Source organism: Schistocerca gregaria, chromosome 2 (genome assembly GCF_023897955.1).
Source record: "Schistocerca gregaria isolate iqSchGreg1 chromosome 2, iqSchGreg1.2, whole genome shotgun sequence".
In the NCBI taxonomy this organism is placed as follows: domain Eukaryota; kingdom Metazoa; phylum Arthropoda; class Insecta; order Orthoptera; family Acrididae; genus Schistocerca; species Schistocerca gregaria.
In genome coordinates, this window is record NC_064921.1 from 901,728,446 (window position 1) to 901,747,325 (window position 18,880).

The 18,880-nt window shown below is 39.5% G+C and overlaps 1 protein-coding gene across 1 annotated transcript in view; it reads right to left on the reverse strand.

Moving 5' to 3' along the window:
• The window catches only part of LOC126336041 (uncharacterized), a 417,766-nt gene that overhangs the window by 52,773 nt on the left and 346,113 nt on the right, over window positions 1-18,880 (reverse strand). The window lies entirely within an intron of this gene.

Genomic DNA, 18,880 nt, shown 5'->3' on the forward strand with positions numbered 1-18,880 from the left:
ATCCGTGAACAATGAACATCGTGCGCGTGCGTCAACCAATTTCCACGTCTTATAACTTAATTTGAAGAATTAAGTAAGGGACCGAAACCTTCAAACAAAATTTATGTTTTTTAATTGGAGCTGATCGTTAAGGACATCGTCTTTGGCATACTGCAGGTGTTTAAAAATCTGCATTTCCTATAAGATGTCCAATTTTGAACCCTTAACTTCAGCATGGAGCAATTCGAAATTAGACAGAGTACTCGGCACATGAGCCATTTGTATAAGGCGTTCTGCGTAAGTGGAACCCCTCGTGCCATCACCGCTTCTATTGGGGATGTGCTCTTCATATCTGGTCATGAGAGCTCGGCCTGTCTGACCTATGTAAAATTTCCGACAGTCACCGCACGTAATTTTATAGACTCCAGACTGATACAGTTTATCATCTGTGATCCGCAACGAGTGGATTAAATTCTTGCTCAGATTATTGTTGGTGGAAAAGGCTGCTCTAAAGTTAAAGGCTCTAAGCAAACGCCCTAATTTATAACTAACATTACCTACAAAAGGGATAGATACAGCACTTCCAATGTGCTGTGCCGCTCGGCCTCTAGCCAGCAAATGCAGGCACTGGTTGCTGTCGCATTTGGCTAAGTAAGAGGTCCATTATGGAAAGACTTTAATATCGCTGCCCACAGCACTGCACAAGGCTGAGGGAGCTGCTGGCAGTGCATCTAGATAAACACATTAAGCGCTTACTCTGTACACCGCATCAGAAACAGATAAGACATGTTTAGAGCTGTCACCCAGCCAGCCTTACGGAATGTTCAACCCAACTACTGTTCTGCAAGTCAGCCTGTTTTGTTATAGTCGCTGTGCACATAAAGAGTGTCTTCACTTTGCTTAAACACAGTAGGGTCGGCAGTAGTTGCTGCTAAGTATTAGATATTACGACGAGCATTCGCATACCTTAGATCGCGCCTCATTTATTTTTGTGTACAGACACTGAGACATTTCTTTAGCCGTAGTGATTTTATACTCTTTTATTTACATCTTAGAGTAGGTGTAGCTTATAATTCCCGCCATTTGACCTGTGTGCATGTGCCAATAGATAGAAATAATATTCGAGGAACTGACTTTATCCAAATGAAACTCCTAACCAAATAGCACTTTTCTGTTTGTGTTTGTGTCTGCCAGTGTGTGTGTGTGTGTGTGTGTGTGTGTGTGTGTGTGTGTGTGTGTGTTGTGGGTAACACCAGACCCTACTCCAGGACTACTGCTAGTGGATTAGTCCACATATACTATCTCAAACCAACACACACACACACACACACACACACACACACACACACACACACACACACACACACACACACACACAATCACGTGATATAGAGCAATTGTGTTAGGACTTTACAACTGGATACAGTCAGTTCCTTGAGTATAAGTTTCCTTTCGTTGCATAGATTTTGGATATAAGAAGCTTTGATAGCTGTAGTATGAGTATTCAGTGCTACGAACATAACAGAAAGTGAAAAATGAGGTTTACCTTTGTTAGGTCGCAATGGAATGAAATATTGTAATAATTAGTAAGCGCAATCATCTACGATGCACTAACTAACATTGTAATGCACTAAACCTCCACCACAGTCCATGTGCTTTAATATATATAAGGGCTGGCTTTTGACAGCTGGAATTGTAGTTATGGAAGTTTTTCTGGGTACACATTCGTAAGAAGAAGAAGACGAAGTCCTGCTGTAAACACTTAGTAGATACTCTGGCTGGATGAGGGAACCTGAATCGCTGTTGGACACTAAAGAAATGAATCTACACCTGGTCAGGTAATAAATAATACAAATATTCTTTTGCAAAGGTCTTTATTATTTATTGCACATGAATTTACACACAGATAGAGCAGAAGGGTCCAAACTGACAGTACAAAATGTCTGCATTTACTGTAAATTCTAATGAAAAGTGGTCACAGATTGTTGCAATTCCAGAAATTGGTGCAACTGAGGATGTTTACTAAGTAAGGGGATATACAAATGATGCTTATAAACATCTATTCCTGTTTGTATCTGTTAAAAAAAATGGTTGTATTGTATGAACAATAGTGGACTGGACGTTGAGCATCTTCTTATTCCACGGGTCATCAGAAAAAATGCCTTAAACTTTTCCTGTTCCCCCAAATGTTATTCAACATGACTTAAGAAAATGTAGCAGTGTGCAGAATAGACTTAAGCTGGTCCATCTTAAAGAAATTACTCCTTTAAGTGCAATTAATGTGGAAAACTGGAAATGAAAGAGACTGAGGTCAAAAAATGAGAACTGGCATATTTGGCGGTAACAGGTACCAAAGAGGATAACTAAATATTGCAACTTGATAAAGAGCAGCATTGCTAGTTTGCAAACAAGGATTACAAATTACTTTAAACATAGTGTATTGAAATAATCTGAATACAAATGTACTGTTAAACTCAAGTGTAAATACTAATGAAGAATGATCACAAGTTGGTGTACCTGCCAGGAGTGACGGGTTTGAGGGCATTTACTGCATTACATTAGACGATATTAAAAAGAAGATCTATTTGTAAACCACCATTCCCAGTTGGATCTACTTAAGAAAGTGGAGGAAATAAAGTGCAAAATTGAAATCTCCAAAAGCTCTCAGTTACTGGCAGGTGTAGCGCATGCATTGTCTTTAATAGTTTTGTTCCATCTTCTAAGGGTTCCAGTGATAATGTGCGGTACTATGGTGGCATATGGCAGTACATATCAGTTTATATTATATTGTTCACATGACAAAAATAGAGGATAAGCAGACATTTTGGTTATGCTCCAAGATTTCCAATGTTACTTAAAATCCGTCTTGATTGCAAATTTTTTATTCATATGACCGGTTTCGGTTCATTCAGAACCATCTTCAGATCAGTAAAAATAATGATACTAATTTACTATTTCACGGAAGCTAATCTTTTTCATCCTATCTAATCAACATCAAATGGTCCAGAACGTACCTGATATTTCAGTTACAGGAGTAACCCGTCCAAGTCCAGCAACTTTCACATGCTACGTCACATAAAATTAGTTGGCAGAGTGCACGTCATTTATATTAATTATAACACTATTACCGACAGGTGGCGTCTGGTACATTTGTTACATTCCATTTGCACATACTGTACTCAGTTTATATTAAAAATACTTAATTAAAATATGTAGATGTCAAGGTTAAAATCTGTACTTGTCAGAATTAAAGTAACAGTAAAATTATCATTTCTATACGATCTAAAAAACATAGGCCGATTTTTATATCTATGGTGCTGGTGTGAACTTGCTTTCCTCTACGGTCTGCTTCCGTATTTCCCGCCATTTCGGTGTTGTGCCGCGGTCCGCTCCGTCGTCTGATGTCCATCGCCGCGGGCAAGAGGGCCGCACAGGAGGGCCCCGTCAACGACGCCAGGCACTGCACGCGTCTTCCGGCTTCTCCACCGCGCACCATCTCTCATCCCTTGGGCTGGATCTCCACACGCAACAGTTGTCATCTTAGGAGGTCGTCATAAATGCTAAAATAGGCGTTATGATTGAATTAGCTTTGCTCGTTGAGGATTAAATCCGGATCTTTATTTTTGTGGGTGAATATTTCAATTTCTTCCAAAATGTTAAGAAACCGTCGCTTATGAGCTCTATGCAGGATGTCTAAATTGTATTCAATGTTCGTGATTGAGTGCATTGTCGCAGCCATATGCTCCCCAAAAACTGTTTTGTTTTGCGAGTAGGTGTGCTCCCTGAATCTGGTTTCAAAGTTCCTACCAGTCTGCCCTATATATTGTTTACAGCAGTTATTACATTTGGTCTTATATACACCTGAACCCTGAAATTTATTTATACTATTACATATTCTATGCCGGAGCTTCAATTTTAACGTATTATTTGTTCGGAACCCTATTTTAACGTCGAATTTACGAAAGCATCTTTCAATGTTATCTGAAATTCTACCATTGTAAGTGAGAGCTACATATTTTTTCTTGTTGTTCCTGCGACTTGCGACTGCGACCTGACTTCCATCTATTTGTTCCATTTGCCTCTTCTTTATCTTCATATAAATATTCATCACCTGCTTACACGTATATCCGTTCGCTACGGCCACTTGTTTTAAAACACTTAACTCCTTTGCTATTTCCTGTTGGCTTAGTGGCAATCTTAGTAGCCTGTACACCATCGAAGTAAAATATGCCCATTTGTATCGCGGTGGGTGACAAGAGGGCTCATTGATAACTAGATCTGTACACGTAGGTTTTCTGAATAAGCTAAATTCATGCTTCCCATATTTCTTTATTAGTGTTAAATCTAAGTAATCTATACGGTTGTTTTCTTCAAATTCCATAGTGAATCTAATTTTTGGGTGTTGAGAGCACATTTTTTGTGCTAAGTTTTCTATATCATTTTTATCTCCTTTGTATAATAAAATGGAGTCGTCAAAATATTTCCTGTAATATACAATTTGTTGACGACTCCATTTTATTATACAAAGGAGATAAAACGATATCGAAAACTTAGCACAAAAAATGAGCTCTCAACACCCGAAAATTAGATTCCCTAAAATTGAAGCTCCGGCATAGAATATGAAATAGTATGAATAAATTTCAGGATTCAGGTGTATATAAGATCAAATGTAATGACTGCTGTAAACAATATATAAGGCAGACTGGTAGGAACTTTGAAACCAGATTCAGGGAGAACACCTACTCTCAAAACAAAACAGCTTCTGGGGCGCATATGGCTGCGACAAAGCACTCAGTCACCAACATTGAACGCAATTTAGACATCCTGCATAGAGCTCATAAGCGACGGTTTCTTAACATTTTGGAAGAAATTGAAATATTCACCCACAAAAATAAAGATCCGGATTTAATCCTCAACGAGCAAAGCTAATTCAATCATAACGCCTATTTTAGCATTTATGACGACCTCCTAAGATGACAACTGTTGCGTGTGGAGATCCAGCCCAAGGGATGAGAGATGGTGCGCGGTGGAGAAGCCGGAAGACGCGTGCAGTGCCTGGCGTCGTTGACGGGGCCCTCCTGTGCGGCCCTCTTGCCCGCGGCGATGGACATCAGACGACGGAGCGGACCGCGGCACAACACCGAAATGGCGGGAAATACGGAAGCAGACCGTAGAGGAAAGCAAGTTCACACCAGCACCATAGATATAAAAATCGGCCTATGTTTTTTAGATCGTATAGAAATGATAATTTTACTGTTACTTTAATTCTGACAAGTACAGATTTTAACCTTGACATCTACATATTTTAATTAAGTATTTTTAATATAAACTGAGTACAGTATGTGCAAATGGAATGTAACAAATGTACCAGACGCCACCTGTCGGTAATAGTGTTATAATTAATATAAATGACTTGCACTCCGCCAACCAATTTCATGTGACGTAGCATGTGAAAGTTCCGGGATTTGGACGGGTTACTCCTGTAACTGAAATATCAGGTACGTTCTGGTACATTTGATGTTGATTAGACAGGACGAAAAAGATTTGCTTTCGTGAAATAGTAAATTAGTATCATTATTTTTACAGATCTGAAGATGGTTCTGAATGAACCGAAACCGGTCATATGAATAAAAAATTTGCAATCAAGACGGATTTTAAGTAACATTATAAAATCACTGATTGCTGTTATCCCACAAGACATTATGTCTGTTTTTCCAAGGCTTACGTTGCATTAGATGTACACTGTCGCACCTCCTATGTTGGAGTTAGTAACATACTCTATAATTTATGTGCTCTAAGGATCAGTTTCATTAAATTAGACAAAGTTTATCAACATTCTATGTTGATACAGATAATATTTAGATAGGTCAATTCGTAATATGATACGTATGATTACGTTGTGACTTTAATACCTCCTCCGGAAAAAGCTGACCAATACTAAATAACCTTGATTTCAGTGCCAAAACGTAGAATTGTCATACAAGGGTCTGCTCAATACCACTCTACGTCGAAGAGACCGTGAGACCGACGCAGTTCCGAGGGGAGAAACGATAACAGAAGCCGAGAGCAGAACCGTGTTAAGATAGAAGTCCCTACGATAAGGGACGGACTTGACACCCACGTCGCCAGCCTACCTCTAAGACTACCACCTGCACGTTTTAGCGTGAGACTTTTTCGCGTCTCTGTTACGTCAAGGACCAGCCCCCAGCCCGTGTTAAAAGCTAGAGCCCTCCAGAAAAACACTATAGATCTTACGATAACACAAAAAGGGCCACTACCACCCGCAAGTTTTAGCGTGAGCCTTTTCGTGTGTCTGTTACATTTGGACCACCACTCAGCCCATGTTAAAAGACAGAGAACTCCACAAGAACAGTATAGATCTCACGATAACGCTAAAAGGACCACACCAGCTGCAGGTTTTAGCGTGAGACTTTTTCGCGTCTCTGTTACGTTGCAAACTTTAAAAATATTGCCCCACCACGAAAAGTATAACGTTTCTCATAGGATAGACAGAAGTTTTGTAGGCGGAGCTTAAGGTTAACATTTAGACCCTGACTGGTCAGATGAAAACACAGCCAGATAGTTTTTTTAAACCAACTTCGGTAAATTGTAGTAAGGACAAGTTAGGCAGGAGAGTTGCTTCCGAGATGGCGATGTGAGCGGAGCTGTGCTGCCCGCCGTCGCTGTGACGCTGCCTAAACACCGACAAGGTAATGAGCGCACGCGATGCCGCATTTTTGAGCGCATAAGGCTTCACTCAGAAATGCAGAAGTTACACCTCCTTTTTTGCGAAATACTAGTGTCGATCGTAAATTAAAGCTCATGGTGTTCACATTTGCCACTTGAAGTAAAAATCTGAAACTCTATGATTTCTCTGTTATATAATTATTGAGAAGCCACATCAGCCACTGTAATTTACGACAAGTTAGATAAGTAATTAAAGATAATTGAGGGTCACTGTAGACCATTTTTATAGTTTTCTCTTTTATGAAAATTAATTTAAACCTAGATTATAGATGTGATATGGCATAGGTCATCCTTCGATCCATTGTAGAACTTGGAAACCCACTCAGGGAATATTCGTTCACATTTTTGTTGAACGCAGTTGGTTTTTACCATCCTTTTATCAATAGTGCAATTTATAAACGATGTTTTGTGATTAGAATAAATTTCCAATGGTAAACGTAACTGCTTTTTCGACGTTATTTTACCAGCTAACTAAAAATAGGAAAGCCTTGAACCTCTTCCACTAAATTTAGTTAGTATTAAGATTCATTTACAGGAAGTGCAGTGGAGCTGTCGCTGAGGTCATTACGTATTTGGTTATATCATCGCTAGTCTCACTGAACTCTTCTGAATTCTACATGTCATGTGTGGTCTGGCGTCTCCTTACCAGCAACAGGTCCCAGGTTCAAACTAATTAATTCCCTAAAAAACACACTCAGAGCGTCGTTGCGCGAAAGTGGTAGGGAGACACGATATAGAACAAACAGACACCACCATGAATATTTAGAATGTTACCAACAGATATGCAGCGTGGCCTGATGACATGAAACTGCAGTAGAATGCAGGGCATGGAAAATATTCCGTTCTGTTACCACACAAACCCTCCTTAACATAACAGCTATATTTCGTTGTTCATATCCATAAGTCAGAATTACTTAAAACTCATGCTTTTGGTAAGCTAACACTGATTTGTAGATACACTATTTGAAAAAACATTACTGAAAGGAAGTAATAGGAATTTGTAGCAAAAGCTGGGAAACTTTAATTTAAATAATAAATGTTAGAAATTCCCTCCATATTTTGTAAAAGTAAAGAACTTAACAGTGAACTATTAAGATGTCAGAATTATACATTGAAATATTTTTCTTTGTGGCTTAGAATTGAAAGAATGGAATTTTATGTTAAATTGGTTCGTGTAATAGATTCTTTTAGGATTCCCGAGAGTAGTCTTGCTTAAGGTAAGCAAACAAGACTGTGGAAATTTTCTCCACATTTCGCTATGTTACGGAAAATATCCTACCCCCATGAGCCATGGACCTTGCCTTTGGTGGGGAGGCTTGTGTTCCTCAGTGATACAGATAGCAGTACCGTAGGTGCAACCACAACGGACGGGTATCTGTTGAGAGGCCAGACAAACCTGTGGTTGCTGAAGACGGGCAGCAGCCTTTTCAGTAGTTGCAGGGCAACAGTCTGGATGATTGACTGATCTGACCTTATAACAATAACCAAAACGGCCTTGCTGTGCTGGTACTGCGAACGGCTGAAAGCAAGGGGAAACTACGGCCGTAATTTTTCCCGAGGGCATGAAGCTTTACTGTATGATTAAATGATGATGGCGTCCTCTTGGGTAAAATATTCCAGAGGTAAAATAGTCCCCCATTCGGATCTCCGGGCGCGGACTACTCAAGAGGATGTCGTTATCAGGAGAAAGAAAACTGGCATTCTACGGATCGGAGCGTGGAATGTCAGATTCCTTAATCGGGCTGGTAGGTTAGAAAATTTAAAAAGGGAAATGGACAGGTTAAAATTAGATACAGTGGGAATTAGTGAAGTCCGGTGGCAGGAGGAACAAGACCTCTGGTCAGGTGACTACAGGGTTATAAACACAAAATCAAATAGGGGTAATGCAGGCGTAGGTTTAATAATGAATAGAAAAGTAGGAATGCGGGTAAGCTACTACAAACAGCACAGTGAACGCATTATTGTGGCCAAGATTGACACAAAGTCCACGGCTACTACAGTAGTACAAGTTTATATGCCAACTAGCTCTGCAGATGAAGAAGAAATTGAAGAAATGTATGATCAAATAAAAGAAATTATTCAGATAGTGAAGGGTGACGAAAATTTAATAGTCATGGGTGACTGGAATTAGGTAGTAGGAAAAGGGAGAGAAGGAATTGTAGTAAATGAATATGGACTGGGGCAAAGAAATGAAAGAGGAAGCCGCCTGATAGAATTTTGGACAGAGCACAACTTAATCATAGCTAACACTTGGTTCAAGAAACATAAAAGAAGGCTGTATACATTGAAGAAGCCTGGAGATACTGACACGTTGCAGATAGACAGAGATTTAGGAACCAGGTTTTAAATTGTAAGGCATTTCCAGTGGCAGATGTGGACTCTGACCACAATCTATTGGTTATGAACTGTAGATTAAAACTGAAGAAACTGCAAAAAGTTGGAAATTTAAGGAGATGGGACCTGGATAAACTAAAAGAACCAGAGGTTGTACAGAGTTTCAGGGAGAGCATAAGGCAGAAATTGATAGGAATGGGGGAAAGAAATACAGTAGAACCAGAATGGGTAGCTTTGAGGGATGAAGTAGTGAAGGCAGCAGAGGATCAAGTAGGTAAAAAGACGAGGGCTAGTAGAAATCCTTGGGTAACAGAAGAAATATTGAATTTAACGGATGAAAAGAGAAAATATAAAAATGCAGTAAATGAAGCAGGCAAAAAGAAATACAGACATCTCAAAAATGAGATCGACAGGGAGTGCAAAATGGCTAAGCAGGGATGGCTAGAGGACAAATGTAAGGATGTAGAGGCTTATCTCACTAAGGGCAAGATAGATACTGCCTACAGGAAAATTAAAGATACCTTTGGAGATAAGAGAACCACTTGTATCAACGTCAAGAGCTCAGATGGATACCCAGTTCTAAGCAAAGAAGGGTCTATACAAGAGCGGTGTATTTGAGGACAATATTATGGAAATGGAAGAGGATGTAGATGAAGATGAAATGGGAGATAAGATACTGCTTGAAGAGTTTGAGAGAGCACTGAAAGATCGTTATGGATTCCGTAGAAATGTTGGAACACGTGAGGCAATACTGACCCTACGACTTATCTTAGAAGCTAGATTAAGGAAGGGCAAACCTACATTTCTAGCATTTGTAGACTTAGAGAAAGCTTTTGACAATGTTGACTGGAATACTCGCTTTCAAATTCTGAAGGTGGCAGGGGTAAAATACAGGGAGCGAAAGGCTATTTACAATGTGTACAGAAACCAGATGGCAGTTATAAGATTCGAGGGACAGAAAAGGGAAGCAGTGGTTGGGAAGGGAGTGAGTCAGGGTTGTAGATTCCCCCCGATGTTATTCAATCAGTATATTGAGCAAGCAGTGAAGGAAACAAAAGAAAAATTTTGATTAAGTATTAAAATCGATGGAGAAGAAATGAAAACTTTGAGGTTCGCCGATGACATCGTAATTCTGTCAGAGACAGCACAGAACTTGGAAGAGCACTTGAACGGAATGGATAGTGTCTTTAAAGGAGGATATAAGATGAACATCAACAAAAGCAAAACGAGGATCATGGAATGTAGTCGAATTAAGTCAGGTGATACTGAGGGAACTAGATTAGGAAATGAGACACTTAAAGTAGTAAAGGAGTTTTGCTATTTGGGGAGCAGAATAACTGATGATGGTCGAAGTAGAGAGGATATAAAATGTAGACTGGCAATGGCAAGGAAAGCGTTTCAGAAGAAGAGGAATTTGTTTACATCGAGTTTAGATTAAAGTGTCAGGAAGTGATTTCTGAAAGTATTTGTATGGAGTGTAGCCATGTATGGAAGTGACACATAGACGATAAATAGTTTGGACAGGAAGAGAATAGAAGCTTTTGAAATGTGGTGCTACAGAAAAATGCTGAAGATTAGAGGGGGTAGATCACATAACTAACGAGGGAGTATTGAATAGGATTGGGGAGAAGAGAAGTTTGTGGCACAACTTGACCAGAAGAAGGGATCGGTTGGTAGGACATGTTCTGAGGCATCAAGGGATCACCACTTTAGTATTGGAGGGCAGCGTGGAGGGTAAAAATCTTAGAGGGAGACCAAGAGATGACGACACGAAGCAGATTCAGAAGGATGTAGGTTGCAGTAGGTACTGGGGGATGAAGAATCTTGCACAGGATAGAGTAGCATGGAGAGCTGCATCAAACCAGTCTCAACACTGAAGACCACAACAACAACATGGCAAAAATTGTAACAAACTCCTCCGCAGGCGGAATAACCATGGTTCAAACACCTTAGGGATATGTAGCAGAATGCTGTATCCATTGCAAATTACAGCTGCGTCACTATGTTATAAGGACACTATACAGCAATGGCGAATTCCCAGACTTTAAAAAAAGTCATGATCTTCCTCATTCTATAACAATGGTTTCATTACTGCTTTTATAAGAAATGGAATCAGTGGCAGAGGGGCTATGCCACGTAAATAATAAAGTGCGGAATAGCTTCCTTGGATTCTTGTATGGAAAAGGCCTTCTGCTGTACAAGCTTTCCTTAAACTGTTACATAGAACAGAACATGGATCTGTGACACAGTACTACATATAGCACGTTTTTGTAATAAATTTATCATCCACAGACACTTCACTAGTCGTCAGTGATTCCTGTATGTAATCACAATCATTAAAAATGTCGTAAATAGAGTGGAGTTTTGCAGTATGTATCGTTTTACCACAGAATGATGCAATATAGCTGTCAAGCTACAATATTGCGGGACGTGACGTCACTTTAATGCATGTATACTGCTGAATTTCTTCCCTAAGAAGGTATTATGGGGAGGAGAGTAATAACATGTGTACACAAAAAACATGAGTTGCAGTTTGACTGCAGATCTCTGCTGAAGAAGAAAAAAATTGAAATTACATCAAAATTTAATGTCTGTATTGTTATTATTTATAAAAACAGATAATATTTCGAATATGAAATACAGTTGGTGCTACTGCTGTAAGTTATTTGTTCTATAGGAGTAAAATAAATACGCATCGATCACATATTGAGACTAAAGACTGAACTCCACCCGAACTGGCCAAGATGGCCCAACGGTACCGTCGGGCCGCCGTGTCATCCTCAGCCCACAGGAGTCACCGGACTTGGATATGGGGAGACATTGACATCCTCAGACCACAGGAGTCACCGGACTTGGATATGGGGAGACATTGACATCCTCAGACCACAGGAGTCACCGGACTTGGATTTGGGGAGACATTGACACTATAACTGGCTAAATCACTACTGATTGGTTATGGCTGACCCACAAAACAGCCATACCGCTGTAAATGAGCTGGTGAATAATGATGGAAGCTCCATGCAAGTGGTAACAGGCGATGTGGTTGTCTATTGGAAGATAGTAACATTGGAAAACTGTAGAGAATTGCAGGAAGACTTTCAGTTCACTGATTGCTGCAGGGACTGGGAGTTGGACCTGGACAAAAGTAAATGTAACGGAGTGCACGTAAGTAGGCGAGGAGACCAAACGCTTTGTTATTCCACTACTGACAAAAGATCACTGATAACAGTAATAAGCAAGCAAAAGTCAGGCTCCGATTCATTGGATGAATATTAAGAAAATGTAATCCATCCACTAAAGCAGTGGCTTACAAAACGCTAGTTCGACAGAGGGCAGAGTGTGATTTGTCAGCCTCAGACTCTGAGTTCCTTACCAGGCCGCATTAATACGAGGTCACTCCAAAAGAAATGCACACTATTTTTGTAAAAATATAGTTTTCATTCTGTGTATGTGAAAGTTTTACAGTGTGTAGATACATCCTTTCAGCTTGTTTTAAAACTTCGTTCAACCTATTCCCGGGAGGGGCGGCGTCACAGCATGTCTTCAATATGACTGCTACACTTGACTTTCGTCAGAAGCCACGTGCTGCCATAGAGTTCCTGTGTTGTGAAAACAAGACAGTTGGAAACATCCACAAGAGGTTGAAAAATGTGTATGGAGATGCTGCTATCGATCGCAGAACAGTTAGTCGGTGGGCAAGCAGGTTACGTGATGAAAGCGGGCACGGCAATATTGAGGATTGCCCTCGCAGCGGCAGGCCTCGTACTGCACACTGCCAAGTGGAACCACCATAAATTCTGATGCATATGTGACGACAATGAATAAACTTCAAGCTCGACTGAGTCGTGTTCGACCACATCGACAATACCGGGACGTTTTGCTGTTGCACGACAATGCACTGCCACATGTCAGTCAAAAAACCATGGAAGCGATCACAAAACTCGGATGGACAACATTGAAACACCCGCCGTATAGCCCTGACCTGGCTCCATGTGACTATCATCTCTTTGGGAAACTGTAAGACTCTCTTCGTGGAACAAGGTTTGAAGATGATGACTCCCTTGTACACGCTGCCAAACAGTGGCTCCAACAGGTTGGTCCAGAATTTTACCATGCGGGTATGTAGGCGCTGATTCTAAGATGGCGTAAGGCAGTTTAGAGGATTGGAAATTATGGAGAGCAATGAAATTATTGTTCCTAAAGGATGTATCAACACACTTGAAAACTTTCAAACAAGTAGAATAAAAGATGGATTTAAGAAAAAAATAGTGTGCATTTCTTTTGGAGTGACCCTCGTAAAACAGGTAGACAAGATCCATTGTGTACTGGCAGGCACGCGATTGTTAAGGACATTAAACAAGCTCTAGTAATACACACTACAAGAGAGGCACTCTGCATCATGGAGAGGTTTATTGTTGAAAAAAATCTTAGAGAGCTGAGTCCAGGAAGAATAGGGTAACGTATTACTTCCTCCCACATACATCCTGTGAAATTATCCCAAAGAGAAAATTCGAGAAATTGGATCTGACACAGAGGTTTACCAATAACCATTCTTTTCATGTGCTATTCACAAATGGGACACTGATGGGGGTTAAATGACAGATGTAGCAGAGGTTCCATCTTTGGAGATAAATGTAAGCAATGAATTTGTTTATAAACTAACTTTGTTTCTAATCATCATCATCATGAAATCGGCGATCGAGGACCCTATAGATCATGTGCCGAGCTCACAATGCTCCTCCATAGATGGCGATCTTGTCCACTTTGGTTTCAGTTGTCACCGACTCCTAGCTAGCAAAGGTCTTTCTGTAGCTCATCCTCCTACCGCTTCCTGGGTCTTCCGATTGGACGGGTACCATCAGGATTTTCCATAAGTATGGCTCTTGCCCGAGAGGTGTCTGGTCTCCTAGCAATGTGGCCTGCCAAACTTATTCTCCACGCTTTCAGTTTCTGAACGATGTTCGGTTTCCTCCTCAGCTCATACAGTTCTTGGTTTTTTCTACATCTCCACGAGATCCCTTTTTGGACAGGTCCAAAGATCTTTCTCATAGTTTTTCTGTGGAAGACCAACAAGTTTTCTTCATCCTTCTTTGTTGTGCTTTGGGTTTCTGTCCCATACAACAATACTGGCTCTAACACGACATTAAGTTTGGTCTTAATTTACAGATTCTTTGATAAAATTATCTGCTTTAGAGTGAGAAAAGTTTTAGACCCGTTCACAATACGTTTGTTTATTTCTTGTTTTAAATTATTTTGTCTGTAGAACCATGTAACAAGGCACTTAAAATTTCCCACTGTAGCAAAATTTGCGTATCAGTACCTTCGCTTGATACCTCCATTACCTCGGTCTTTCCCGCACTAATCCGAACCGATCTTACTTCCATTTTGCGCTAGGTCCTCCATAGTTTCTGCCATCTCTTCCTCTGATTCTGCTAGAACTGCGATGTCGTCTGCATAACCCAATATATCGGTCCTACCATTTGGCGTCACCCCTTTGTTTTCTCTTTTCATTTCTCGGATTGCTTTCACTAGGACCAGATAAAGTGAAAATGAAATGAAATGTCGTGTGACGAGGGCCTCCCGTCGGGTAGACGGTTCGCCTGATGCAAGTCTTTCGATTTGACGCCACTTCGACGACTTGCGCGTCGATTGGGATGAAATGATGATGATTAGGACAACACAACACCCAGTCCCTGAGTAGAGAAAATCTCCGACCCAGCCGGGAATCGAACCCGGGCCCTTTGGATTGACAGTGTGTCGCGCTGACCACTCAGCTACCGGGGCGTACACCAGATTAAGTAACAGTGGTGAAATAAACTTCACCGTGTTTCACACCCATTCAGGTATGGAATTTCCCAGACAGATACCCTTGATATTTGACTTTGGCTATTGTCTTCGCTGTGCACACCTTGACAATATTTATTAAGTTCATTGGTATACCAAGCTCTCTCAGGATTTGTACATATTTTATCCGTAGATACTGTCATAAGCCTTTGAGAAGACCACAAACGTCACTAGAAACTGACGGCAGAATTCCTAGCACTTTTTCCAGATTTGCCTCACGGTGAAAATTTGATCGATGGTCGATCGTTCTTCCTGGAAGCTTCCTGGTGCTCTCCTACAATATCTTTTGCAAATGGCTTAACTTTTTCAAGTATTGTTAAAGACGGAACTTTATAAGGTACACTTAAGAGAGAAATGCCTCTGTAGTAGTTAGAATTACTATTAATGTTCTTTTTATACAGGGGGATAATGAGGGCTGATTTCCACTCTTCTGAGATTTCCTCTTTTTTCCATATTTCTTTTATGAGATTGTATAGCTCTTCCGGAAGTGTTTCTCCCCCTGCCTTCAGCATCTCTGCCGTTTTTCTATCATCTCCTGGTTTCTTATTATTCTTTAGTTTCCTCATTGCTCTTTGTACATCTTGATGAGTCACTTGAATGTTTGCGGCTTTTCCTTTACCTTCTGCATTATTCTCATTTGGAAAGCCACTCTCTGGATCTTCAGCATTTAATAGCTCTTAAACATATTCTCTCCACCTATTCAGAATTCTTTTCTTGTCTGGTAGCATATTTCCATCCCAATCATTTACAACTAAAGCTTCGTTTCTGTGACCATTCCTCACATGTTTCAACATCTGAAACATTTTCCTGTCGTCTGATATTGTGTTTCCCTTTTCGATTTCATCTGTCATATTGTGCATGAAGTTTCTTTTTTCTGGTCTCAAAATCCTATTTGTTTCTCTTCTTACGTTCTTGAGTGCTTGCTGTTGTTCCGCACATCGTCTGTCCAGCATGTGCACCGTCCTTACTCTCTTTCTGACACTATAACATAAGAGAGAGATGACATATGTGCAAAGATCTGTCAGAAACCTTTATAATTACCACTTTAGTAATACTACACTGATTACTAGGTAGACTTAGAGAAAGCAGTATGGACAGAAGTTATCAGAGTATGCAAGAGAAGCTGTTGGGTTTTAACGTAAATGCTAGATATAACAGGGAGATGACACCACATATGTGTACTTAAACAGAGGAAAGATGAAAAGACTTAGGACTTTTTATGCAGGTGCACAGCCGGTAGTTCCCCCAGGTTCACGCAGTGCTGTTGGAAGTCATTCCAATCTGGACCTCCGACTTTACCAAAAGCGGCGGAGGCGGCGGCCATCGAGTGCTTTAGCTAGCTGGAGGCTGAATGGCGCAGAATACGACTCTACGCGGAAGTGTTTTATTGCTTTGAGCCCGAAGCAGTATTTGTTTTAATAGGCAAGCGTACCCGTCTCTTTCTCTCCTACAATAGACACACAGTGGTAATTATTTAAACATTAAAAGCCTCATATTAGCTATAATCTACATGTGTCTTTAGATGAAGGTCTTATATCGAAGTCCTTACAGTGGGTACATCTTTAAAAAAATCTTGTTACACTAAGAAGTTACAATAATACTTTAGTTGTTTTTAACGTCAAAACTGTCTTCCATTCTTTAAATTACCTGTTGTTATTACACAGGGCTATGACTGTTGGAATGACATAGGGCTACCTTTTCTTGAGCAGCCGCACCTGATTGTACCATCACGATACCATTAAGATAAGGCTATCTTCGAAACATGTGGCAGTCATATTGGGTCAGAAATTATACTTATTTAGGTAAGACTAACATGGAAAACATCTGGCAGCCATAGTGGGTCAAAAACTGTAGTGAGAAAGATATGGGTAACATAAATATATAGGCAGCCATCTCAGATCATAAACTATAGTGGTAAGGATAATTAATAGGATAATAAATTATGTCCTAAATAAACCCCAATATTTGTCCATAACTAGTAGGATAGCATCACAGCGTCCTAAATGATGAACAATGTGGTGAAATGGCCACAAAGGTGGGGGAGGGAGGGAGGAGGACAGATAACGATGACAGTTGTGGTTTGTTTGGATCAGAGTCATAAACCATTGCACCTGACCACGCTCTGCTTACCTATATACAGCTCCATGCCTACAGTATGCATGCCAGCTGACAAAGAACCAATTCGAAAATTTTCTGCAGATTCCATATGATAGAAACAACACAACTCTGGGAAGTAATTATAGTCATTGCTGAACATCTCATTTACTCATTAACTGCACAGAAAATATCTGATATGTGTTTACAGTCACAGGCGTTATTTGTGTAACATTATGCTTCTATTGAGTTGTAGAGAATGAACTTTTCACTGATTGTATTACCAACTAACTCTTTCAATAAAAGTCTTCTGCTCTCTTGAAATATTACAGATGTGTTCCTTTACAGCAATTATTTCCATTCCTGCAAAATACTACCTGAAAAATATTGTCAACAAAATATTAATAATTATTATTGTAAAAATCAATAACTGAAAGTCTATGAGTTTCAGAAAAAAATGCATCAAAATATCGATATCTGAAATAATCGAATTTATTTTGAACAAATAAAGTGAGCATTGTAATTAATTTTTTTCATGAATTTTGACTGGTGAATGGTCATTGTAATAATATTGAAACAAATGACTGAAGAGAAATTCGACACTCATGAAGTCAGAAGGACTGACTAGTGATACAAAATTGTAATGAAGTGTAGGTAGAGGCATTAGAGAAAAAATCTTATTGATTTCTCATAAGACTATGCAACTTTTTACATTCTGCTGAAGTGTTTTGTTCTCTTACAAAGTATTTAGCACAAGATTGCTACCTATATTACCTGAATTAGAAATTGCATACCTCTGTTCAAACGCTACATTCTCAGATTTAAAGCTCTTTTAGAAAGTATATAATGCTTTCTAAAAGAGTTATATATATATATATATATATATATATATATATATATATATATATATATATATATATATATATATATATATAACCCAAAATCCGTCACAGTGTTGCTTATTAGTTTCAGCAGTGTTTATTAACAGCCAACAAATATTGAAATTTAAAAAAAAGTATTTCCTTGATGTAACACAGTTGCTGAACAGTGATCAGAAATGTAACTAATGTTTGTTCTGAACCAACAAGTCTATTATTCAGTTATTTCCGTGATTACTGAAAAACCTACATGAAGTATAAAATTAAATAGAATGTACTTAGCTGATATGTAAATGATTTGTGTGCCTTAATGTGCGGTAATGAGCACAAGTAGCTTGTAAATCTCACTAATAAATTAATGTAATAGATTAATAGTTCTTAAACAATGTGAGTGGTTGTGGTATGTATATGTGTCCTTACTGTAACAAAGCCATGGGAAGCTACTCAGCGAATATATCTATTGATTATACTGTAAAGAACATGAAAAAGGAAATAAATCTGTAATCACAAGAGTGGAAAGAGACTGAAGCTCTATCGTGTTCGTGTTAGTAACGAGCAGACATCAGAATTACAAACGGAATGACTAAGTACAGCCCACGTAATGCTTGCTGTGTTTGTTTACGTTCGTCCCTGTACATTTTAAATATGAATGCTATATCGCAATATCATATTCAGCCAACAGGCTGCGAGATCCAAATACCTTTACTGCATTGGTGCTGTGAGAACAGATTTCATGAAAATATTCATTTTATATATCAAATTTACAATCTTCTTATTTGATTCTGAGTCGTGAGTAACAGAAATAGACTGTCTTATAGACCAGTTGCATTTAATGGACTAAACGTTTCTAGCTATTACCAGGTACCTGATATGTGAAAGGGCGTCTTGGCAAATTAAAACTGTGGGTAAATGTTCCTCATACGACATTAAAATTGCATCATTTCCGAGCGATACGAGACACTTCCATTAGCATGGTAAGCCATTAATTAGGCAGTCGACTGGGT